We start from the raw sequence: 27,500 nt of genomic DNA, 5'->3' as shown, positions 1-27,500 counted from the left end.
TGCATTCCTGGCAGCTGGAGGTCATAATTTCATCTGGTTAGTATTTGGAGTTAAGGAGAAGATTATCAATATTTTTGCTGCTGCACGCGTCGTCGTTAACACAGGACTACATTGTATCAACCCATTAACCCTTTGTTTCAAACAAACCGCAGCCTTACCCTCGGCTCTCTCTCTCTCTCTTCCTCTCTCTCTCTCTCTCTCTCTCTCTCTCTCTCTCTCTCTCTCTCACACACACACACACACACACACACCAAAAGAGCTCTTTTAAGAAACACCGCTGGAGTAAACGGGTTTATAGGGAAAGACAAAACTATCTTCGCAGATTTGTCTGAAAATAGATGAAACATGACGAAACATGAGAATCGGCGTCTAGCCATCTGCAGCCGATTCCCATAAAATTTCGCTTTGTTCAATCTATGTTCGGACAAACATGAGAAGATAGTTTTACTTGTGCATTCTTGGGAAAATAACGTAATTTCTACAACTACGTCTCCTTTGCCACATCTCGCATTTCACGGGAGCCGCACTGCAGTTCTAATAGGAGTTACTGAAAACTATTCCTAGGCGTGAGATTCTCACATTCTACGGCAAATTTTGACATCGTCATAGTTTTGTGTATCCGGCTGACAATTCCGAACTACCAACTGAATTTCACCAGTGAATATTTCGCCTAACATGACTGTAAGGCGTATAATGATAATAATACCAGACTAACATATGTGTAATGTACGCATGATAATAGCAAAGGAAACCAATGTTGTTTCCATTGCACTTATAAATACTGTACTAACAAAAATTCAAGATAGGCTCCTTCACACTGCTGATCTCAAATCGGATGAAAAGTTCGCTGGCGAAATTCGATTCGCCTTGAGCCGAATTCTTGCCCTCGACTGAGCAGGAAAGCGTCGAAATTTCACCATCCCCACCGCACCTCACTTAAAGACAAATATATATATATATTGTTCAATGAAGTAATCAGTATTCGAACCACATGGATTTTCCCACGTGATCCCACACACACTCAAATATGAACACCACCACCAACAACAACAATAATTGTAATTATTATCGTTATTAAAAAAAAAAATAATAATAATAATAATAATAATAATAACAATAATAATGTTTTGGAAAGAAATTAAGTGAAGAAGAGGAGGCGAATCAAGTAGAGAAAAAAAGGTAAATGATGTAGATGGAGAGACGATAATGGATGAGAAGGCAGCGAGAGGAAGGTGGGCAAAGTATTTTAGGGACTTGCTAAATGTGAAGGAGGATAGGGAGGGAAAGGTAGTTGCAGTGGGAAGTGCTAAGGAAATGACCGTGATGAGTGAGGAAAATGGAGGAGAAATAAGGAAAGATGAGGTGAAGGGAGTTGCTAAGATGATGAAAGCAGGTAAGGCACCTGGGTTGGATGGATGCCATGCAGAATGTCTGAAAAAAATGCACAATGATGATGGTTTGGCTGGTGAGGTTATTTGATGTTTTTTAAGATACGGTAGAGTGTCGGAGGACTGGAGGAGTGCCTGTATAGTTCCACTTTACATGGGAAAAGGGGACAAATGTGAGTGTACTAGTTTCAGAGGGATTAGCTTGTTAAGTGTAGCTGGGAAGGCTTATGGGAGGGTCTTAATTGAGAGGATTTTGAGAGGAACAGAGGGAGTAATTGGTGAGGAACAGTGTGGGTTTAGGACAGGTAGGGGTTGCGTAGATCAGATTTTTGTGGTGAGACAGCTATAGGAAAAGATAAGGATATTTTTTTTTTTTTGGCCTTTTATGGATCTGGAAAAGGCTTATGACAGGGTAGAGAGGAAGATACTGTGGGAGGTATTGCAGATATATGGGATAGGAGGAAAGCTGATAGGAGCAGTCAAGAGTTCTTACGAGAGTAGTAGAGCTAGTGTTAGGATTAGAAATGGAGAGAATGAGTGGTTTGAGGTAAAGGTGGGCCTTCGTCAGGGATGTGTTATGTCGCCCTGGCTGTTCAATTTATACATGGATGGGGTGGTACAAGAGGTAAATGCAAGGGTAGTGGGTCAGTGATTGGAGATGGTTAAAGAAAATGGAGAAAAGTGGGAGAAAAGCCAGTTGTTGTTTGCTGACGACACTGCACTGTGGCAGGATCAGAGGAGGGATTGAGGAATTTAATAACAGAGCTTGGGAAGGTGTGCGAAAGAAGGAAGTTGAAGATAAATGTGGGTTAAGAGTAAGGTGATGAGATGTACAAGGGGCAGCAGACTGGAAGTTAGTATTAAGGGAGAGCAACTAGAGGAAGTGGATAGTTTTAGATACTTGGGTGCGAATGTGGCAGGAAAGGGAGTGGGGGTAGAGGTAGAATGTAGATTGAGAGAAGTGAGTAAATGCCTTGGGGGATTAAAAAGTGTAATGAGAAATAGACATTTGGGAATGGATGCTAAGAGGAGACTGTATGAAGGAGTGATTATGCCGACAGCACTGGACGGGGCAGAAACACAGAACATAAGGGAGGAAGAGAGGAGGAGTTTGAATGTGTTTGAGATGAGGTGCCTAAGAAGTATGATAGGGGTTACTAGGCTGGATAGAGTGAGAAATGAGGAGGTGAGGAGGAGAACAGGGGTGGAAAGGGAGTTGGGAGATAGGGTTGATGAAAGAGTGTTTGGATGGTTTGGACACATGGAAAGAATGAGTGAATACTAGTAAAAGAGGTGTGGAAGGCAGAGGTGGAAGAAGTGAACATGTGGGGGCGACCAAGGATGAGATGGATGGATGGGGTAAAAGGGGCATTGGGAAAGAGGGGAATGTCTGTTGAGGAAGGACGGGTGAGGCCAGAAGATAGGGATGAATGGAAAATGGTTGTGTATGAATGATGTTGTATGGATGGATGGGGTAAAAGGTGTATTGGGAGTATGTAGGGGATGGAATGGGTGGGAGTGGTTTCTATGGCTTTGTTATTTGGCTACCTCCCTTGTAAGGGGGAAAAAAGACTTTGGTATATGTATGATAATAGTAACAAAGGTATTAATAATGATAACAATAATAATAATAATGATGATGATAATAATATTAATGATAACAATAATGAAAATAGTAAGTAATAATAATAATGATAATAACAATAATTATAACAAGTCCACAAACTCAAACCAAACAAAAAATGAACACAGAACATGAACAAAATATTACTAAAACCCATACATAATAAATAATATATAGATAGATAAAAAATAAGCTTACGCCTAACCGCACCAGCCCTAGATGCTCCCACAACACCAAGTAACCCCCGACTGCCCTATACCGTGTGCCCATCCAAAGGGACAAGACAGTCAGTACATCTCCACTTTGAGATTCCCGGGTTCGGCCGGTGGCTATTGCCGCCCTCCAAAGCAAGCCTGCTGACGTGGGACCATGAGAGGTCACAATTGAGAAGTATTTCTCTCTCTCTCTCTCACACACACACACACACACACACACACACATGGCTTGATGGCGCAGTGGTAGCGATCGTAACTGCTGTCACAGCGGTCCGGGTTCGAATCCCGCCCAGGGCTGAAATAATTTCAGTATCGCTGCGCTGCGAGTCGTTACTCCAACTCTCGTGGGCGGGGAGTTGGGGGGTTTGTGTGCGTGTAAGGTCACAGTATTATCCATAGATCGGTCATACGAGTTCTGAGCTCTCTTCCGGGAGGTTGGCTGTCGATCGCGAGTCCAACGCGTGATCCGAGACCATTGTAGTGAACCATGGTGGTGGTGAATCACACACACACGCACACACACACACACACACACACATACACACACACACACCACGAACACAGCTCCCCTTCCCGTAAGCTACAACTAGGTAAATAGGTAATAACAGTGTCCCAAGTCATTTAGGCGTTTAAAAAGCATATAAACAATCTTTTTTGTAGAAACACGTGGAAAGTACTCAGAAATATTCACAGCCAAACAAATAACAAAATTCGAGGAATATAATTTCAAATAGAATAAATGCACTGCTATCACCCAAGAGCATTCAACTGCAATTAAGAAAATAATAAAAATATTATACATACATATATATATATATATATATATATATACATACACACACACACACACGTGTGTGTGTGTGTGTGTGTGTGTGTGTGTGTGTGTGTGTGTGTGTGTGTGTGTGTGTGTGTGTGTGTGTGCGTGTGTGTGTGTGTTGGTGGCCACTTTCCTAAGTGGAGTATGTATGTATGTATGTGTGCATGTATATATGTATGTAAGTCTGTATGTATGTATGCGCGTATGTATTTATGTATTTATGTATTCATGTATGTATGTATGTTTGTATGCATGTATGTATGTGTGTATGTATGTATGCGCGTATGTATTTATGTATGTATGTATGTTTGTATGCATGTATGTGTGTATCCATGTCCCATTTTGTTGGAGTCCACACAAGCAGCAGCAGCAGCCGAGAAACCCATTTTAGATTTTAGACGATTCTTCCACATCGTAGGCATGACCGATCGCCTCCTCCTCCTACTTCTTCTCTTCCTCCAACAGAAGCTTTCTCCTCTTCAAGCATTCCCATCAGTTCAACGGAGATGCTTGGCCAATTTGCAAAACATTCGCGTGCTCACATTCGCACGTGTATAAACGCGGACGCATATGTATCCATCCATCTATTCATCAACCCATCCACACGCTCTAAGCCGGTCTTTAGTTATATGGGCTGGAACTTATACAGTATACAGCAAAATAATAAAAACAAGCAAATAAATGAATAATAAACAAACAAATAAATAAATCTACCCATGCATTGTCTACAGCGACGAAGCAATGAATTGGTCTGCTTTGATGTATTTCCTATAGATTCCGTCATGTATGCCGCCGATATGGGCTGAATGGCAGTCCAATGTTGGATATCAAGTATACAAAGTAGGCACAATGCGCACACAAGACGCACATTCAGGAACGATAACTCAGTGGCGTCCACCGACCGAGGCCAAGAGGGATATTTTTCGAAGAAAATTGTTGGTCTGTGACCACCTCCGCTCCTCCGCCTCCGTATGGCGACCGCAACCGTTGAGAGCGACCGTTAATTAACGGCCAGCGTCCAATGCCTCCCGAGGCTTTCAACTCGACACTCAAACCCAATTAAACTTTTAATCTTGCTTCTAAGTCCTCTCTCTTACTAGGAGTTTCAATCATAAGGAGGAGAAAAAAAAAAAAAAACACGAAATCTCTTTTTTGTCCAGAGCGTTGACATTCCCTCATTAATAATATCACCCGATGGCAGCCAGAATTAAATCAGAAAGGGAAGTTGCTGTCAAGAACGGGCTTGCCGTGATAGTCTTCGACTCCAAGAATAGTACGATAAGGTTTCCTGAGCTGAAATAATCACCTATCGATATTACAAATCTGTAACCCACATCCATCACTGCAGCGGATTTAATCGGGCATTTTCTTAGAGTGAACCACATCCAGCTGAATAAGATCGCCTGGTGCTATCCGGAATAACACTCACCGTACGGAGAGGATTACGTCAAGGTTATATTTTCACTTAACATCAGTGCCCCCTCGATTCAACATATTCGTCTGGCGTTAGCCGTAATAACATATGCCAATGGCGCCAAAATAGCGATGCCTGGTGATTGACTCCAATAGCTTTATTCTGGTGGACAGCAACACATATGGGGAGCCACAGAGAGGTCACATCATATGGAGTTTATTTCCGCTAACACCAGTCTTTCAGTTTCCCACCGCTGCCACCACTGTCATGAAGATTCCCATTACTGACAACATTATGACGTTAAAAAGCTTTTCGCCAGTGCCACCATTACAGTATCATAACGTTTTTCCACCACTGCTGTCAATGAAGCTCTACACCACTGCCATCATTATGTTGTCACGACCTCTTGAGTGATGCCACCATTCATCTTGACTATAAACGCCCTCCAAAAGTCATTAACTCTTTCGCTGCGTTTTAGTAGCTGCCGCCAGGTGATTTTATTCACCTGAGGTGGTGGTAATAAAAGCCCTTCGCTATGAAAGGTGCAAACATCTCAATATGGTCACGTGTTTTGTGTGTTTCGGTCTGGTTATTAGCAGTCGAATATCTTTCTCCTTTGCACCCCTGACAAAAAAAAAAAAAATAATAATAATAATAATAATAATGAACTCCAGGTCTAAAATTGCCGCCTTGACAACATGTTCTAGAAACTTAGATAACTAAAAATGCAAACCCGAGCACTCGAGGACCCCGGTCGAGAACCACAAGTCAACCTGAAGGAAGTCTCACCATCAGCAGCACCGAGCCTCGATGATTCAGGCCCAAGTGCCTCTCAGCTGAACCAAACCTGAACCCTTAACTGAGTCAGTTAAATAAGTGACCACACTTAGAGTTCACTCCATTTCACTATAAACAACGAATAATTTCGTTCCAGTTGCCGCCTGCCGATTTTATTTCCCTAAGGAGAAGGGGAAGGGGATGGGGGAAGGGGGGGAGGGGATAGGGAGGGGGGGAGGAAGGAACCCATCCGCACAGCGAAGGGATGAAGAGTTGAATTCTTCTGCTCATTTCACACGTGTCGATTTTTCGCCGTGCGCCGTCCATGACACGACGTCGTACTTTCAAATAACCAAGGGTGTGTATGGACGCTTAAACACGTGGTCGTGACGTGTGAAAGCGTCCATAGACACCCAATGTTATTTGAGAGCACGTCGTCGTGTCGTGGACGGCACACGGCGAAAAGTCGATACAAGTGAAACTAGCCTTCGACCATGACTCTCCCGTGATCTGCTTCTGCATCTCTCCGCGAGTGACCCGCGGTGGCCCGACTTTGCTGCCTCGTGAGCGCCCCAAAGGTCGTCACCAGTCAATAACACGTTCCGGATATCCAACCACTTAATCAAGCGATTCCTGGCCAAAGCGTGTCACTTTCGGGTATACATACACACACACACCGGGTCACAACACTGAATCCTACTCCTAAATTTCAAAGTGGACGCATTACTTATTTCATCGCGACCCAGGACTCGAGGCGAACATGGAAATCAAAGCGATAGCGTACAGCCCCCACTCCTCTCTCTCTCTCTCTAACTTCAAGATCTCAAGCCTGGATCGGAGATCGAGCACCGGCCACGAGCAGTCCTCTTCCTGTGGTGATGACGAAAGGCGGAAGTTCCGTCCGGAGGAGGCGTTAGCGCGTCTGCCTTCGGGGGGAGAAGGGTGCCATTTCCCGGAGGCACCTCCAAGTGCCACTCGCTGTGCCAGTCATGACCGCAAGGTCAACAGGCGAGGAGCAACAACAGTCATTCGTTAACAATGCAGAGCAGTAACAATACAATGGAATATAATTGCACTCGCTCAGAGAGAAATCGCTCTTGTAACTCGGTGTAATGAATCCGGTAGTCTGTGCGTGTGTATTTACCTAGTTGTATTTACCTAGTTGTATTTTACGGGAAGGGGAGCTATGCTCGTGTGGTCCCGTTTTCATATCTCGTTTTATCTAAACTATTTTTAAATTCATGTATTTGTTTGCACACACCACTTTCTCATCTAACTTGCTCCAACTGTCTATTACTCTGTGAGGAAAGCTGTTCTTTTTCAGGTTTCTTCTATAGCTGTCTTTTTTTATTTTCTTTCCGTGTCCTCTTGTATTTCTCTCATCCCATTTTATCAGATTCTCTCTATCAGTAGTTTCTATGCCTTTCATGATTCTGTAAATAGTTATCAAATCTCCTCTCTCTCTTCTTTGCTCTAGTGTCTGTAGTTCAAGTTTTGCTAGTCTCTCTTCATATGATAGTTTTGAGTGTGTAGGTGCCAATTTTGTAATTGCTCTTTGTATTCTTTCAAGTTTTTTTTATACATTTTTTTGTACTTGGTGACCATATCGTTGCTGCATATTCCAATCTTGGTCTTATCAGGGTGATTAGAATTTTCTTCACCATTTCTTCATCCAGGTATGTAAATGCAACTTTGATTGTTCTTATTAAATTATAGGTTTCTCCAAAAATCTTATTTATATGTTTCTCAGGTGACATATTATTCATAACAATGACTCCCAGGTCCTTCTCATTTTCTACTTTTTTTTATTCCTTCTTCTCCCAATTTATATGATCCTGTTATTCTGTTTTTACTTTCTCCAAATACCATTATACTACACTTCTTTGTATTGAACTCCATCTCCCACTTCCTACTCCATTCCTGTACTTTATTTAGATCTCTCTGTAGTGATTCACAATCTTCTTCCGTGTTCACTTTTTTCAATAGTTTTGCATCATCTGCAAAGAAGCTCATATAGCTTTCAATTCCTTCATCCATATCATTAATATATATAGCAAACATTATTGGGGCCAGAACTGTTCCTTGTGGAACACCGCTTATTACTTCATCCCATTTTGAGTGTTGGTCTCTTATCACTACTCTCATTTTTCTTTCTTGCAAAGTCTTCCATCCAATTTAGCAGTTTGCCCTGTATTCCTCCTTCAGTTTCTAATTTCTTAAGCAACTTCTTATGTGGTACTTTGTCAAAAGCTTTTTTTAGGTCTAGAAATGCACAATCAGCCCATCCATCTCTTTCTTGTATTATATCTATTAGCCTTGAATAGAAACATATTAAATTGGTGACGCATGATCGTCCTTGTCTGAATCCAAATTGTCTTGGATTTAGCACGTTGTTGTTTTTTTTTCTAAATATTTTACCCATCTATTTTTGACAATTCTTTCACAAATTTTTGCTATTGTACTTGTTAGAGAGACTGGCCTATAGTTGTTAGAGTCTTCTTTATTTCCCCCTTTATATATAGGTACTATATTTGCTTTTTTCCAATCTTCTGGAACTTTACCTTCTTTCAAGGAACTGTTTATTATGCTATGTATTATGTCTGCCAGTTCATTCCTGCATTCTTTCAGAATCCAGTTTGCTATTTCATCTGGTCCATGCGATTTTCTGACATCAAGATTACTCAAGTGGTTCAATATTTCATTCTTTGTTACTTCTATTTCTTTCATAGGGGGGGCTTTCTCTTTCCATTCAATCTCTTCAGGTTGTATGTTCTCCCTTGTAAACACAGATTTAAAATGTTTGTTCATAATTTCCGCCATTTCAATTTCCTCTGTGTATTCAACTCCTCCTTGTCTTAATTTCTCCAAATCTTGTTTGTTTTTCAGTTTGTCGTTTACAAATCTGTAGAATAGTTTTGGTTGATCTTTACATTTTTCTATATCTTTTTCATATTTTCTCTTTTCCTCTCTGCACGCTTGTACATATTCATTTCTATAACAAGTATATATTTTCCATTTTTCTAGTCTTCTGTTTTTTTTTCCATTTGGCCCAGGCTTTGTCTCTTTTGTCTTTTATCTCCCTACAACTTTTATTGTACCAGCACTTTACATATTCTTTTTCTTGTTTTTGTCTTGGGACATACTTTTCTACTCCTTTTTTATAGATTTTTGTCAAAATATTCCATTTCTCTTCTACTGTTGTATCTTCTTTGTGTATTCTTTCCCAGTTTTCATTTTGGAAGAATTCTCTTATTTTATCAAAATTTGCTTTTTCATACATCAATCTTCCTTTTCTATATTGTTCATTTCTTTTCATGTATTTTTCTCATTTAGTTCTAGTTCTATCAATATGTGGTCACTTTTGCTTATTGGTGCCTGGTATTCTATCTTTTCCACTATTTCAGGTTCTGATGTGATTATTAGGTCTAGTCTCGATGGTTCTTCTTCATTTCTGTACCTAGTGTTCTCTTGGATCCATTGTGTCATTGTGTGGTCAGTAATCATCTCAAGTAGAACACTTCCCCATGAGTCTTCTCCACCCTTTACGGTCATCTCTTCCCAGCATATTTCTTTGCAATTATAGTCGCCCATCATAACTATTCTTCCTCCATCTTCCATTATCTTGTTTAGTGTTATTCTTGTGTCTTCTAACATGCTTTTATGTCTTTTATGTTCATTCTCTTCCCACGAGGCTGTTTTGGGGGGCACGTAGTTTATTACAAACTTTCTGCTCTTATCTCTATCTTCTACTTCTATCATGATCATCTCTACTCTATTGTTCCCATATGTGACACTCTTCACGCTTATATCCTTCTTAGTCAGGAACATAACTCCACCCTCTTGTTTTTTTCTCTCTGTTTCTAATCCAATAATTATATGCATTGTGTCCTATGCTGTTGGGTGGTAGTGGACCTTTTAATTTTGTCTCAACAATTCCCATTATGTCCGAATCTTTTTCTTTCAGATATTTGTTCAGTTCATTCAGTCCTGTTATTAATCCATCTATATTTGTGTAGGATACTCTTAACTTTCTGTTATTTCCATTGTATTCTCTGTTTCTTTTGTGTTTCTCTCTGTTATTTTCCATTGCTTCAATTTCATATTCACTACTCTCCAGTAGAATTCTTGTTTTTCTGTCTCCGTTCTGGTCTCGTTTTTTTTCTTAGCTTCATGTCTTTTCCTTATTTCCTCCTCTCTTTCCTCTTTATTCATTTCCCTTTTTATCCATACCTTTTTATATTGTTCACTTGTTAGTTTCCCTGTTTTCGACAAGATATTCTCTGCCGTCGTTTGTGACCTGAATTTAATCTTAATTGGTCTGGTCTTGTCTGAATTTCTCTTCGATTTGTTTCATTATTTCTGGCTCATCTTCCTGAACTAATTCTAGTAAGTTTCTTACTTTTTCATTTTCCTCTTTGATTCTTGTGGTTCTATCTGGGTTATGTTTCTCTTCCATTCCTAATATAATTATACATTTCTTTCTATCTGGTAAGTCTCTTACAATATTCTCCTTCTGTCTCATCACTTTGATAACTGAATCTTCAGTTTGTTCTTTCACTTGCTGTTTAATTATATCCGAAAATGCAACTTTACTATTTTCTTGTATCTTCCTCCACCCCTCTGCCTCTTTTGTTATTGTTTCTTTATTGTCTCTATTGTTCATTTTTAATTCTTCATTCTCCACTTTTACTTCTCTTAACTGTCTTTTTAGGTCTTCTATTTCATCAGTTAAGTTTTTGTTCGCCTTCTCTAGTTCTTCCAATTTTTCAAACTTCTCGGCAATTTCTGACATCTTGCCAAACCTAATCTCCCAATGCTCAGTCATTTGTTCAAGTTTTTCCTCCAGTTTTGCCAGTCGGGGGAGGTTGGTATCCGCCGCCCCCTCATTAAATCCTTGAAAATTATTATCCTCACCTTCCATTGAACTGCTTTTATCTATGTTTCTGATCTTTACAATTTTATTAGTCCCATCATCGAGATCCAAGTCATCCGTTCGGCGTTTGTTTACAATCCGCCTTGACTCTTGGACCAAGTCCTCCCCTTCCTCATTTCCTTCCATTTCCCTTCCCTTCTCCTTCCCTATCACTTCCCCACTATTCCACGAGCACTCCCCTTCCCTATAAATACAAAAGGCACTTCTCTGGATGTTGAGATCCATGTAGTTTTTCCTTTTTCTTTGGAACACCAGTTCTCGCCGTCCATTCGGTGAAAGGGTGTATGTGTGCGTGTGTGTGTGTGTGCGTGCCTGTGTGAGAGAGTGAAAGGGTGAAGGAGGGGATGAAAGAAAAGGGCGATAAGGAGGTTCAGGGGGCGAAGGAGGGAGAGGAAAGAGAACGAAAGAGGAGAAAGAGAAAGGGGAGAAAGGGAAAGGGAGAGAGAAAGGGAGATAGAGAGAAATAGATACATAGAGAGAGATTGTGTGTGCTGTGGTGTGTGTGTGTGTGTGTGTGTGTGTGTGTGTGTGTGTGTGTGTGTGTGTGTGTGTGTGTGTGTGTGTGTGTGTGCACTTGTTTACGTCTGAAGGACCAATGACTGCTGCTGCGGCACGTGAAAACAAAAGCGAAATCCTTCAAAATCCAAAACTCCAGAAAGTTGAAGCCTTCTAGGAAACCAAAAGAAACTTAATTCGCACTAATTTTGACCACAATTACGGCCTGATGATAAAAGTAATTCTTGTAAAATTAAGGTACTCTAAAACTACATTATTATTATCGATAATTAGTATTTTATAACAATAGTAACAACATTAACAATTGTAGTACCACTACTGCTACTACTACTAATACTACTACTAATAATAATGATAATAATAATACTGGTGATAATAGTAATTATATAATGATAAATATAATAATAATTATAATATAGCATTAATTGACAGCAATTATAAACTAGAGCAAAGCTTATAATACTAATAGTAGTAATAGTAATATCAATAATTAATAATAATAATAATAAATACTAGTCATAATGACACGAACATAGGATAACGTTAATAATCTTAATAACACGAAAATATAATAACGTTAATAATAATAATAATAATAATAATAATAGTAACAATAATAATAATAATATCACAAAAATAATACTTGTAACAATAATAATGTTAATAATAATAACAATAATAATAATAATATAACAATAATAACAATAATAATATCAAAAATAATACTTATAACAATAATAATTAATAATAATAATAATAATAATAATAATAATAATAAATGAATATAACAAAAATAAATAAATCGATAACTGTCCTGTACCATGCCTGGACTACTTTACACTCTTCTTCGCAACTCAACTACTTTCTGTTCTTTCTTGGAAAGGCCTGCCTAGAGGAGCAAAATTCGCTGCCACACAATATCGCAACTAAGGGCCCCCACAAGGGGAATATAGGCAGGGGCAATTCAAAGAGCAGCATACTTTCTACTAATGCGTGTCGCAGGACTCACGTGTGTGAGTGTGTATTTACCTAGTTGTATTTTACGGGAAGGGGAGCTATGCTCGTGATGTCCCGTTTTCATATCTCATTTTATCTAAACTATTTTTAAATTCATGTATTTTTTGCACACACCATTTTCTCATCTAACTTGTTCCAACTGTCTATTACTCTGTGAGGAAAGCTGTTATTTTTCAGGTCTCTTCTATAGCTATCCTTCATATGATAGTTTTGTGAGTGTAGGTGCCAATTTTGTAATTGCTCTTTGTATTCTTTCAAGTTTTTTTATACATTTGTTTGTACTTGGTGACCATATCGTTGCTGCATATTCCAATCTTGGTCTTATCAGGTTGATTAGAATTTTCTTCACCATTTCTTCATCCAGATATGTAAATGCAACTTTTATTGTTCTTATTAAATTATAGGTTTCTCCAAAAATCTTATTTATATGTTTCTTAGGTGACATATTATTCATAACAATGACTCCCAGGTCCTTTTCATTTTCTACTTTTTTTATTCTTTCTTCTCCCAATTTATATGATCCTGTTATTCTGTTTTTACTTTTTCCAAATTCCATTATACTACACTTCTTTGTTTTGAACTCCATTTCCCACTTCCTACTCCATTCCTGTACTTTATTTAGATCTCTCTGTAGTGATTCACAATCTTCCGTGTTCACTTTCTTCAATAGTTTTGCATCATCTGCAAAGAAGCTCAAATAGCTTTCAATTCCTTCCTCCATATCATTAATATATATAGCAAACATTATTGGGGCCAGAACCGTTCCTTGTGGAACACCTCTTATTACTTCATCCCATTTTGAGTGTTGGTCTCTTATCACTACTCTCATTTTTCTTTCTTGCAAAGTCTTCCATCCAATTTAGTAGTTTGCCCTGTATTCCTCCTTCAGTTTCTAATTTCTTAAGCAACTTTTTATGTGGTAATTTGTCAAAAGCTTTTTTTAGGTCTAGAAATGCGCAATCACCCCATCCATCTCTTTCTTGTATTATATCTATTAGCCTTGAATAGAAACATATCAAATTAGGGACGCATGATCGTCCTTGTCTGAATCCAAATTGTCTTGGATTTAGCACGTTTTTTTTTTTTCTAAATATTTTACCCATCTATTTTTTACAATTCTTTCACAAATTTTTGCTATTGTACTTGTTAGAGAGACTGGCTTATAGTTGTTAGGGTCTTCTTTATTTCCCGCTTTATATATAGGTACTATATTTGCTTTTTTCCAATCTTCTGGAACTTTACCTTCTTTCAATGAACTGATTATTATGCTATGTATTATATCTGCCAGTTCATTCCTGCATTCTTTTAAAATCCAGTTTGCCATTTCATCTGGTCCATGCGATTTTCTGACATCAAGATTACTCAAGTGGTTCAATATTTCATTCTTTGTTACTTCTATTTCTTTCATAGGGGGGACTTTCTCTTTCCATTCAATCTCTTCAGGTTGTATGTTCTCCCTTGTAAACACAGATTTAAAATGTTTGTTCATAATTTCCGCCATTTCAATTTCCTCTGTGTATTCAACTCCTCCTTGTCTTAATTTCTCCAAATCTTGTTTGTTTTTCAGTTTGTTGTTTACAAATCTGTAGAATAGTTTTGGTTGATCTTTACACTTTTCTATGACATCTTTTTCATATTTTCTCTTTTCCTCTCTGCACGCTTGTACATATTCATTTCTATAACAAGTATATATTTTCCATTTTTCTGGTCTTTTGTTTTTCTTCAATTTGGCCCAGGCTTTGTCTCTCTTGTCTTTTATCTCCCTACAACTTTTATTGTACCAGCACTTTACATATTCTTTTTCTTGTTTTTGTCTTGGGACATACTTTTCTACTCCCTTTTTATAGATTTTTGTCAAAATATTCCATTTCTCTTCTACTGTTGTATCTTCTTTGTGTATTCTTTCCCAATTTTCATTTTGGAAGAATTCTCTTATTTTATCAAAATTTGCTTTTTCATACATCAATCTTCCTTTTCTATATTGTTCATTTCTTTTCATGTATTTTTCTCATTTAGTTCTAGTTCTATCAATATGTGGTCACTTTTACTTATTGGTGCCTGGTATTCTATCTTTTCCACTATTTCAGGTTCTGATGTGATTATTAGGTCTAGTCTCGATGGTTCTTCTTCATTTCTATACCTGGTGTTCTCTTGGATCCATTGTGTCATTGTGTGGTCAGTAATCATCTCAAGTAGAACACTACCCCATGAGTCTTCTCCACCCTTTACGGTCATCTCTTCCCAGCATATTTCTTTGCAATTATAGTCGCCCATCATAACTATTCTTCCTCCATCTTCCATTATCTTGTTTAGTGTTATTCTTGTGTCTTCTAACATGCTTTTATGTTCATTCTCTTCCCACGAGGCTGTTTTTGGGGGCACGTAGTTTATTACAAACTTTCTGCTCTTATCTCTATCTTCTACTTCTATCATAATCATCTCTACTCTATTCTTCCCATATGTGACATTCTTCACGCTTATATCCTTCTTAGTCAGGAACATAACTCCACCCCCTTGTTTTTTCTCTCTGTTTCTAATCCAATAATTATATGTATTGTGTCCTATGCTGTTGGGTGGTAGTGGACCTTTTAATTTTGTTTCAACAATTCCCATTATGTCCGGATCTTTTTCTTTCAGATATTTGTTCAGTTCATTCAGTCCTGTTATTAATCCATCTATATTTGTGTAGGATACTCTTAACTTTCTGTTATTTCCATTGTATTCTCTGTTTCTTTTGTGTTTCTCTCTGTTATGTTCCATTTCTTCAATTTCATATTCACTACTCTCCAGTAGAATTCTTGTTTTTCTGTCTCCGTTCTGGTCTCGTTTTTTTTTCTTAGCTTCATGTCTTTTCCTTATTTCCTCCTCTCTTTCCTCTTTATTCATTTCCCTTTTTATCCATACCTTTTTATATTGTTCACTTGTTGCTAGTTTCCCTGTTTTGGATAAGATATTCTCAGCCGTCGTTTGTGACCTGAATTTAATCTTAATTGGTCTGGTCTTGTCTGTACTATATTTCCCGAGCCTGAATTTCTCTTCGATTTGTTTCATTATTTCTGGCTCATCTTCCTGAACTAATTCTAGTAAATTTCTTACTTTTTCATTTTCCTCTTTGATTCTTGTGGTTCTATCTGGGTTATGTTTCTCTTCCATTCCTAATATAATTATACATTTCTTTCTATCTGCTAAGTCTCTTACTATATTCTCCTTCTGTCTCATCACTTTAATAACTGAGTCTTCAGTTTGTTCATTCATTTGCTGTTTGATTATGTCAGTAAATGCAACTTTTCTATTTTCTTGGATTTTTTTCCAACCCTCCTTGTTCTCCTCTTTTACTCTTTTATTCTCTTCTTTTACTTCTTTTAACTGTTTTTTTTAATTCTTCAATTTCCTTAGTTAAGTTTTTGTTCGCCTTCTCTAGTTCTTCCAATTTTTCAACCCTCTGCACAATGTTGTTAATGTGACCGAACCTAAATTCCCAGTGCTCGATCATCTTATCGAGCTTCTCTTCTAGTCTTGTGTCCCCCCCACCCTCTTTAAATCACTGGAAAATATTCTCATCATCTTCTACAGTATTGCTCTTATCTATACTTCTAATCTTTACATTTTTGTTAGACATTTCGTCATCGCTAAATTGGTCCGGACCTCGTTTGTTTAGATGGCGTCTGCCTGCCTGGGCCAAGTCCTCACCTTCCTCATTTCCTTCCATTTCCCTCAGTAATCCCTCCCCTTCTCCTTTTTCCTTACTTTCCCCTACACCACGAGCAATTCCCCCCCACCCTGTAAATACAATAGGTACTTCCTTTGTTTTGGGATCCACGAAATTTCACTTCTTCAGAACGTCCTCTAAGCCGTCCGTTCGTTGAAGTGTGTGTGTGTGTGTGTGTGTGTGTGTGTGTGTGTGTGTGTGTGTGTGTGTATTCACTTGGTCTTTTGGATCACGTGTTGGACTCGTGATGGACAGCTATTTCCCTCCTGGAAGAGAGCTCAGAGCTCGTAGGTCCGATCTATGGGTAATGCTATGACCTTGCACACACACACACACCCAACTCCCCGCCCACGAGAGTTGGAGTAACACCCCTCAGCGCTGCGATACTGATATTATTTCAGCCCCGGGCGAGGGTCGAACCCGGACCTCCGTAGTGGCAGGCCGTAGTGTGTGTGTGTGTGTGTGTGTGTCTCCATGGTCTCTGATCATGTGTTGGACTCATTATCGACAACAATTATCCTTCCGAATGAGAGCTCAGATCTTATATATGGAACTATGGGTAATGCTCTGACCTTACACATACACGCACTGAAAAAAGTACAACGGCGAGCCACAAAACTGATTCCAAATATCAAAAATAAATAACTCGAAAATCGACTAAAACATATGAATCTGTTTTCCCTAAGAAAGCGTAGACTCAGAGGTGACTTCATACAGGTCTTTAAAATTCTAAAGGGAATTGACAACATCAAAAGTGACAAAATTTTCATACTGAATGAGAATCAGACAAGAAACTATGGTCTCAAACTGTCCGGAAATAGATTCAATTTGGAAGTGGGTAGAAACAACTTCGCCAACAGTGTAGGTAATGAATGGAATAAACTTCCTGCAGAGGCAGTGCAATGTAGTTCAGTTCGAAGCTTTAAGAATCATTTAGATAAACACCTAAGCAAGATGTTGTAGTGATTATCATTAATTATTAGTTATATGTCAATTTATCTAATTTACTATTTATGTTTGTTTATTATTTAACTATACCTATGCATTTATTTATGTATTTTATTTGTTATTTACATTATTATAATTTTTATTTATTCATTTATTATCATTTTGATTTTTTTTTTCGCATCCGACCTAGATATGGACCAAAAGGTCTCCTGTCGGTATGCTCCGCCTTTGTAATCCTTTGTAACACACACACACACACAGTGTGTTCACCAGTTGTGTGTGCGTGCATTTACCTAGTATTTACCTAATTGTGTGTGTGTGTGTGTGTGTTTGTGTGTGAGTGTGTGTTTGTGTGTGTGTGTGTGTATGTGTATATGCGTGTGTGTATGCGTGTGTGTGTATGTGTGTGTGTATGCGTGTGTGTGTGTGTGTGTATGTGTGTTTGTGTGTGTGTACGGTTCATACAACTGTAGATATGATTTCAATAAGCACACCAAACAAGAAGAGCCATGACTGACGACAGAAGGGACCATGTGACTTACCTGCTCTCGTGCCGGATCGACGCCCATCGTGGAAGCCCCACTCGCAGCAGCCTGACTGGCCTTTTGCCCGTCTGTCTGTCTATGACTGTGGCACTACTCTCGCACGCATGCGCGCATGCACACAAGCCCCGCTAGCGCCTGTGTGTGTGTGTGTGTGTGTGTGTGTGTGTGTGTGTGTGTGTGTGTGTGTGTGTGTGTGTGTGTGTGTGTGTGTGTCACAGACTCGGACAATCACAGTCCAGTTACTGTCGCATGATCGATGTCGTTGACTTTTCGACTTAAAACACAAAAATCACTTCGACTTGAAAAGTGTCACTGTGAGTAGATCCTGGCTTGCCGTTTTCTATGGCACATTTGAGTGAGACACCTTCGACACGTGGAGGACCAAGAAGCAAATAATAATCCAATTTAGCGAGCTTAACTACAAAGACTCGCAGTCTACACAAAGCCTTAGACCTGTGCGCGTTAAGCAATAAAACTTCTTTTAGAAAAGTATTTCAAGGGCGAAAATGGAATCCACACACCACGCTAGAGTAAAATGGCCTCAAACTCCGGCTACCACAAAGGTGAAAATAAAATTTTACAAAGATTCTAACGGAATCCCCTTCGACGCAATGACGTCATCCACTGGAATTTGTTTTGGTAAAGAAAGGCGATTTTAATATACACAAGACGGTGAACTTCGACCTTCAGGGTGTTTTAATCAATAGAAAATCCCCACAATCCAATGTACACTTGTTCTATCTGCCGCCAGACGATCTTATTCAACGCGGAGGCGGGAGGGAGTGCAAGCAACAAGATGGTTAAACCAGTTGCGATAACCCTTTCGCGATTAACGACAACTTACATATTTGATTTGGCTGTCGCCAAACGATTTTCTTCAGCCAACAGGAGAAAAAACCATAACCAGCACGAGGGTTCGCGTGTGCGCGCCCGTCTGAGTGTGTGTGTGTGTGTGTGTGTGTGTGTGTGTGTGTGTGTGTGTGTGTGTGTCCGAGTGTGTGTGTGTGTGTGTATGTGTGTGTGCTTGTGTCTGAGTGTGTGTTTGTGTCTGAGTGTGTGTGTGTGCTTGTGTCTGAGTGTGTGTGTGTGTGTGTGTGTGTGTGTGTGTGTGTGTGTGAGTGTTAGTGTGTGTTTGTGTGTGTGTGTGTGTGTGTGTGTGTGTGTGTGTGTGTGTGTGTGTGTGAGTGTGTGTGTGTGAGTGTGTGTGTGTGCATATACATATCACCACATCTATCCCTATCCTACTTAATGTATAGTTAGCAAAAATTCCGCGAGGTCCGCCTGCCCGGCAAAATGGGGACATGATGGTGCCAGCAAGAACAGGTACGTTTTCGCGAGTAAACATGTGAAACGAACAGTGTTTAATATACATACATACATACATACATATATATATATATATATATATATATATATATATATATATATATATATATATATATATATATATATATTTAGCAACTTGAGTAGTACACCCGTTCCGGTGAACAAAAAAAAAAAAAAAAAAAAAAAAAATCTCATCTTACAATTCTGGTACCGTCAAGCGAATTTATTCAGCCAAGGGTGTTTCGGGTGGAGGGGCGGATGGGGGGGGGGGTGGAACAGTGGGTTAAGTGGCGACGCTATAGTAGCACCCTTTGCAGACTTCATTCTCTCGTAGCAATATGATTAAAGATCATCTCACCTCATCCCTGACTCCAAGCAGGGCGGCACCTCCTACATATTTCATTCTGGTGAACGCCTGGTGATTCTATTCACTCGAGTAGGAGCTTGGCAGCCCTGAAGGGGCTCAATGCCACGTTGGAAGACCAAGGACGACCTAATGATATCTGGACGCCGTTGTTTGTTTCCCTTTAGGAACTCGAGGCGTCCAAAGGCTGGCTGGCCCTTCTTTCATGGACCGGAGACGGAAGGACCATCTCGTCTTTCTTCCGGAATTTGGTACTCTCGCTCCCTCTCTCTCTCTCTCTCTCTCTCTTTATTATTATTATTCTCCCTAACCTATGCACTCAACCAGCCGTTCCTCCTCCTACCCCTCTCCTCTGGCCATTCTCTCTCTCTCTCTTTCTATCTCATCATTCCCCCTCCCTCTTACTCTCTCCCCATCTTGGGTCTATACACACGAATATGTGTGTGTGTATATATACATCATATATATATATATATATATATATATATATATATTTATTATATAAATTATATATAAATTATATATACAATATATATATATATATACATATATATATTACAAAGGATTACAAAGGCGGAGCATGCCGACAGGAGACCTTTTGATCCATATCTAGGTCGGATGCGAAAAAAAATCATATTAATAATAAAATAATAAATAAAAACTATGATAATGTAAATAACAAATAAAATACATGAATAAATGCATAGGTATAGTTAAATAATAAACAAACAGGTAAATAGTAAATAATAATAAATTGACATATAACCAATGATAAATGAAAATCAGACAGACAAATGATAACAAAACAAAAACAAATAATATAAGATCAATTATAATCATTACAGCATCTTACTTAGGTATCTATCTAAATGATTCTTAAAGCTTCGAACTGAACTACATTGCACTACCTCTGCAGAAAGTTTATTCCATTCATTAACTACACGGTTGGCAAAGTTGTTTCTACCTACTTCCAAATTGAATCTATTTCCGGACAGTTTGAGACCATTGTTTCTTGTCTGATTCTCATTCAGTATGAAAATTTTGTCACTTTTGATGTTGTCAATTCCCTTTAGAATTTTAAAGACCTGTATCAAGTCACCTCTGAGTCTACGCTTTTTTAGGGAAAACAGATTCATATGTTTTAGTCGATTTTCGTTTGATTTATTTTTGATATTTGGAATCAGTTTTGTGGCTCGCCGTTGTACTTTTTCCAATCTGTCAATGTCTTTAATGAGATTCGGTGACCATACGGAAACAGCATATTCCAAATGTGGACGAACTAACGATTTATATAGCTTGTTAATGAGTGATGGACTTTTGAAATCAAAAGATCGCGCAATCAGTCCTAGAATCTTATTTGCTTTCTCAGAGGCTGAAATACACTGCTTGGATGATTTGAGGTCGTTACTGATAATTACGCCGAGATCTTTTTCACTATCCACTTTTGTTAACGAATTTCCAAATAACTTGTAATCGTACTTATTGTTATTTTTACCTATGTGCATTACCTTGCATTTACTTGTGTTAAATTTCATTAGCCACTTTTCAGACCATTGCTGTAATTTATCTAAATCTTCTTGAATATCTAATTGGTTTGAGTGATCATGTGCCACTCCGCACAGTTTTGTATCATCAGCAAATTTGGAAACAGTAGATTTTAGTCCATGATCTATATCATTTATATATACTATGAATAGAAGTGGCCCAAGAACGGAACCCTGAGGAACTCCACTTGCAACACTTTTCCATCCAGAAGTTTTTCCATTTAAAACAACTCTCTGTTTTCGACCATTCAACCAATTACTAGTCCAACCTAATAGGCTACCACTTATTCCATGCAAAGCTAATTTAGTAAGTAGTCTTTCGTGTGGGACGGTATCAAAAGCTTTTGCAAAGTCTAGATATATTAAATCTATATTGTCTCTTTTGTCATAATTCGAGATAACTGTGTTGTAGAATTCGAGTAAGTTAGTCACGCAAGAACGTTTCCGTCTGAAACCATGCTGGCTATCATTTATCAAACGGTTACTTTCTAAATGATGTTCGATAGCATCTCTGATGATAGTTTCCATTATTTTTCCTACGATTGAAGTCAAACTTATGGGCCTATAGTTATTTGGTTTCTTTTTGTCACCTTTTTTTAATATGGGAGTAACGTTAGCTAGCTTCCATTCTCTTGGGACATCTCCGGATATGATGGATTTCTTGAAAATAATTTCTAATGGAACAACAATCTCATTTTTCATTTCCTTTAAGATTCTTGGATGCCAACCGTCAGGCCCTGGTGTTTTATTAACTTTGTGTTTGTCTATACACCTTTAAATTTTTTCTTTTGTTATATTTACCGTAGTAAGTTTACCCTAGACTTTTCACAGGTTTCAGTTTGGAATTCACCTTGAGGTGTTTCGTTTACGAATACCGAGCTAAAATAATTGTTTAAGATATTACACATTCCTTCATTTGAATATTCAAGTTGACCGTCAGCAGATAATAGTGGACCAATGTGATTCCTAACAACCTTCTTATCTCTAATGTAACTATAGAATTCTTTGGGATTCTCTTTGGATTTCTCAGCGATGTTCATTTCGTACTGTCGTTTTCTTTTTCTTATTGTCTTTTTTAAATCTCTCTGTATATATATATATATATATATATATATATACATATATATATATATATATACATATGTATACATATATATATATATACATATACATAAACATACTATATAATATATATATAAATAAATATATATATATATATATATACCAATATATATATAATCTATATATACATATATAAATCATATATACTATATATATATATAAATCATATATACAATATATATATATATATATATATATAAATTATATATACAATATATATATATATACACACACATATATATATACATATATATATATAAATTATATATATATATATATATATATATACATACATATATCATATACACATTATATACATATACAAAATACAACAACACAATACGGACAACAATCTCAAGATTCTTCCCACAGAGATCTGTGGGACGACACGAGGACCGTTGCCGGCTGCTGTGAGGATGTGGATTTTCACGTGGTGAAACTAGAGGCAACAATCATCATTATCCTTATTACCTATTATTATCATCACTATTATCATATCATTATTAATATCATTATCGTCATCATTATTATTATTATTATTATAACTAAAAGGTAGACCGACCCCTACACTATGCTTTAGCAAGGTCTAAAAACACGGACCTTCCAATCCGATGAACCTCCCGAGCCAAGAACCTTAAAATAGAGACCCTTGATGTTCTTCGTGAGATCGAGAGAGGAGCAGCGCTCAACCACGAAGTGGCTCCACAGTGAACGTCCCGCAAGTAATGACCTCCTTGCGGGAGATCTGGTAACTAACGACATACGCCGCGTTCGTTTCCCAAAGCCTCGTGGTGTGTGTGTGTGTGTGTGTGTGTGTGTGTGTGTGTGTGTGTGTGTGTGTGTGCATATGTGTGTGTGCGCGCGTGCACCTTTGTACATGCGTATGCCCGTACATGCCTGTAAACGTACATGCATACATATACCAAAGGCTTTTTCCATGCATGCCTTATATATGTAATGATGTATGTCTGCATGCATCACTGCGTAAGCATAGGCACGCGCATGCATGCTTGCATGCGTGACAAATGCCTACTGCTCATGGGAAGTGGCCTGCGTTACACGGTCGTAGATGCGAACATATTCACACGTACCAGAATCACCGGAGCCTAAAAGAACAAGCAGGACTTTTTCCTTGTTAAGCGGACCTTACTCGATCATTATTATTGCGCAATATTCCGTATTGTACAATACTACTAACGGTGTAGGGATCGTACTGAAGAGGCGCACGTGTTTGGCTTATAATACACTTGATGTCTTCAATATATTGTCTCACTTTTCAATACCATCTCTACAGCGTCAATAACGTTGTACAACTCGGATTATTGCGCAATAATATTGACCGGATGCGACAGTCTCGGGGTCTCAGGCATCAAGACCCCTTGACGCATTTTCGCTAACTGTTGTGACTTCGTTCGTTCGAGTATAAACGACTTCTGTTATTCTTTCTTGTTTTTATTTTCGAATCTCCGAATGCGTTATATTAAGAAGCTGAATGACGACCTAAGAGATATTAAACCGATACAAACGTTATATTGTTGAACTGTTCTTGACTTACCTGAAGATGGTTTTATGATTCAACCGAAAGCTTGTATTTTATATTTGTGTAATGCTTTTCGTTGTAATAACACCATGGATCTCGGAAGCCTTGTGTTTGACCTCCCTTCAAGATATAAAGAATCCATTCGGAAAATTTAGAAAATCAGTAAGATAGTGGATATAGAATTAGCTCTGGTCTTCAATCGAATATATATATATACATATATCTATATATATATATATATATATATCTATATATATATATATATATATATATATGTGTGTGTGTGTGTGTGTGTGTGTGTGTGTATGTATATATGTATATATACATATATGTATGTAGTACATTATTTGTTTATTTGTTTGTTTATTTGTTTTGTTATCATTTGTCCGTTTGGTTATCAATATTTGCTTGATTCTCATTTATTATTAGTTATATGTCAATTTATTACTATTTACTATTTACCTGTTTGTTTATTATTTAACTATACCCATGTATTCATTTACGTTTTTTATTCATCATTTACATTATTATAATTTTTATTCATTCATTTATTTATTTATCGTTATTACGATTTTTTTTGCATTCGACCTAGATATGGACCCAAAGGTCTCCTGTCGGCATGCTCCGCCTTTGTAATCCTTTGTTAAGCGAAATCATCTACCTATTCAAGCTCACAATATTTGACGAGAAGCTACCTAGTGGATTGGGTGCAATGGTGTAACCAGGATATTATGCTAAAAAATTAAAAAGTGTCTCCCTTTACGATAAAAAAAAATAATAATAAGATACAGGTGTCCGACACAACCACCCAGCCCCACTTCCCATCACTGCCCAGCATGACCAACAATAATAAAAATAGAGATAAAGAATCGCTAATACCATTGCTAACTTTAGAATAACTAAATCGCGACCAAGTCCGCACATGGTGTAAAAAGGACTGCTACGAAGGCCTCATGGCCATCCATGTCGGGGTTGGGCGAAATCAAGAGGCTCGAGTCCCAGTTGGCTGTCAGTTCCGCTCCCTTGCATACAACTCGTAGCAGGTTCCAATGCCCTTTGCTGGTACAGTGAGTCCTCCTTATACGGTAATTCTTTATCCGGTAAAATCACAGTTACGGTATTTGGAAATTACTACCCTCGATTCTATTTACGGTAAGAAAAATTCACAGATACGGTATCCGCTCGTGTTTTGGAGGTAAAATTAGATATTTTGAAGAGGAAAGAGCAGGGAGAAGGTACGTCTGTCATAAGTCGAAACTTGTGTTTGGCGGTAATTTCAATTTGTGGTAAGGTTTTCAGGAACGCATAGGTACAGTATAACGAGGACTCACTGTACACCGATATCAGATGGACCTCCTGATGTGCGCCCGTGTTCGAGGCTCGAGGGCGACGGCTGCATTTCATAACATATTCAACACTATTGAGGAATAATCCCATACTACACAATATTACTTTTAATTCCAGGGAGGGCACTAGAAACACTTGTACAGAGGACAACAGTATCAAGTCAATATACTATGCCATAAGTCGGTCCCCGAAATCTTAGTCGAAAATATCAACGCAATCATCCTGCCCCCTACCCCCCGGCCCCGAACACGCAACCCCCTTGACGACCCGAACCCTTCCGTTGTCCAAGGGCGGCTCTCCCCTCTCTGAATGAAATAAAATATGTCAAGGAAGGACTTATCATGCTAGACCCTTTCGCTTGGCAGAGGCTTAATCCCCCCTCGGCTGAATAAAATCGTCTGGCAGCACTTAGAACAAATGCAAAGTTAATGACTTCGAACAAGTTCATAAAGCTAGGTTTAGCCCTTTCGTTGTGGTCTCCCTCAACTGAATGAAACTTGGGCGACAGCCAGAACATATGCAATCGTGAATAACTGCAAAAGTAAATAGATAAATAAATATATAAATAAATAAATAAATAAATAAATAAATAAATAAATAAATAAAAGCGTAAGAATCCCGCATTCAAGATTTATTTTCAATCAAACTCGTTTGTCTCCAACGAAATATTCATGTGACAAGTAACTAGATATAAATAAAAAAAATATATGACTGTTGGAGTTATTCAGAGAAAGAGAGAGAGAGAGAGAGAGAGAGAGAGAGAGAGAGAGAGAGAGAGAGAGAGAGTATTGAATAGGGGAGAATACACTGAGGCATTTCAGATCTTTGCCTCAGCCAGGAGATTAAGCACCCGCCTGCCGGGGCACACCCACAGTTGGGGACGCGGAGAGGTGGAGGTTCACCTTCAAGAAGCAGGAGTCTCTAACTCTTGCACAGCAATGTCATCACGTCAGGTTTGGAGTCAAGTTGGCACTCCCTCCAAGAATCGGCCGCCTTTCTGCCTCCTGGACAGCAGCAGTGCCACCGTCTTAGGGTTGCAGTCAAGTTAGCGCTGCCTCCAAGGCGTTTCTCCATCTTGGACATCGTCAAAGGGGCTCCAATGCCTTTACAGATGGTAACGTGGTTTGAATAGACGTGAGGGAGTGACACCAACAATATTGGCAAGGGCTGACCTGATCCGCCATCTTGACGACCCAGACTTGCCTCTCGGGAGATGGAGCCAAGCGAGGTCAATTCAAGGGGAACAGGTCAACCAAAGGTCACGAACATTCGTCACCGGTTGCAATGATTTAACCCCGCCTGTCAGCGTTCTTCAACCTGGTTTCCAGGAGCCCTAGGGTTCTGGAAGATGGGGCTTCCAGGAGGACTAGTCATATATAATCGGGCTGTAGAGTAACGCATTTTTGGGGTATTTTTTTTTTTAATTCTATATTTGCATTTTCTCCATTACCAATGACCTTGATTTTTTTTTTTTCGTAAACCAATTATCAAAAAATGATCATGGTTGTCTTAAGAGTTTTTAATTTCGTGAAAGAGGAAAAATATTAAAACAAAAAATTAGATACGCTACTCAAGACCACATTCTCCACTTTAAGATTTTTATTCTGGTTAACGCTAGACGAGTTTGCGCCGTTCGGAAGCCAGTACCGCCACCTCTGGGCCAAACCCGGCAGAGGCCATCTCCAACAACTCTCTCTCTCTCTCTCTCTCTCTCTCTCTCTCTCTCTCTCTCTCCAGGAAAATCCCCATTGTAACCACTTTGTTCTGGCGAACGTCAAATGAGATATTAATTTTAATCAGTTCTGACCAATTTTCCCTTGTTTTTTTAGTTAGACTCACGCTCTGAAAGAGAGAGAGAGAGAGAGAGAGAGAGAGAGAGAGAGAGAGAGAGAGAGAGAGAGAGAGAGAGAGAGAGAGAGAGAGGGTGGGGGAGAGGGGGCGAAAATTTCATTTTATCCAGCTCCTGGTAACTCCCTGTGTGTATCCAGGACGATTCCCTTCAGTCGACAGGGTGACCCCCCACCCCCGCCCGTGGGAGTAATACTTCACTCCACCCCCGCAACCCACCACCACCACCCTCCACACCCGCCCCATCGTCACTAACCAAACAGTTATTTAATCAGATGGATCGTTCCCGGCCACGGCAAAGCTACCAAGAAACCGACGGAGCCTCTTTACACACGATCAAAGACTTTCAAAAAAGAACGAATCCAATTAAACTTAACCCGGTACGACACACTTGACTGTTCGTCTTGTGGCGCCAGAAGACTCTCCGAAATTTTCCACCTGCGCCACAGACTTGGCGGCAGCAAGAATAACTGCTCATGTCGTCAAACGCAGCACCCTTGGGGTTC

At 38.8% G+C, this 27,500-nt stretch overlaps 1 protein-coding gene across 3 annotated transcripts in view; it reads right to left on the bottom strand.

Moving 5' to 3' along the window:
• Positions 1-27,500, bottom strand: part of LOC143037408 (death-associated protein kinase 1-like) — a 385,396-nt gene that overhangs the window by 260,661 nt on the left and 97,235 nt on the right. The gene's annotated exons all lie outside the window — the stretch shown is intronic.

This window comes from Oratosquilla oratoria, chromosome 22, assembly GCF_046742065.1.
Source record: "Oratosquilla oratoria isolate Oo_2021 chromosome 22, ASM4674206v1, whole genome shotgun sequence".
Lineage (NCBI taxonomy): Eukaryota > Metazoa > Arthropoda > Malacostraca > Stomatopoda > Squillidae > Oratosquilla > Oratosquilla oratoria.
This window is presented reverse-complemented; position numbering and strand designations above follow the sequence as displayed.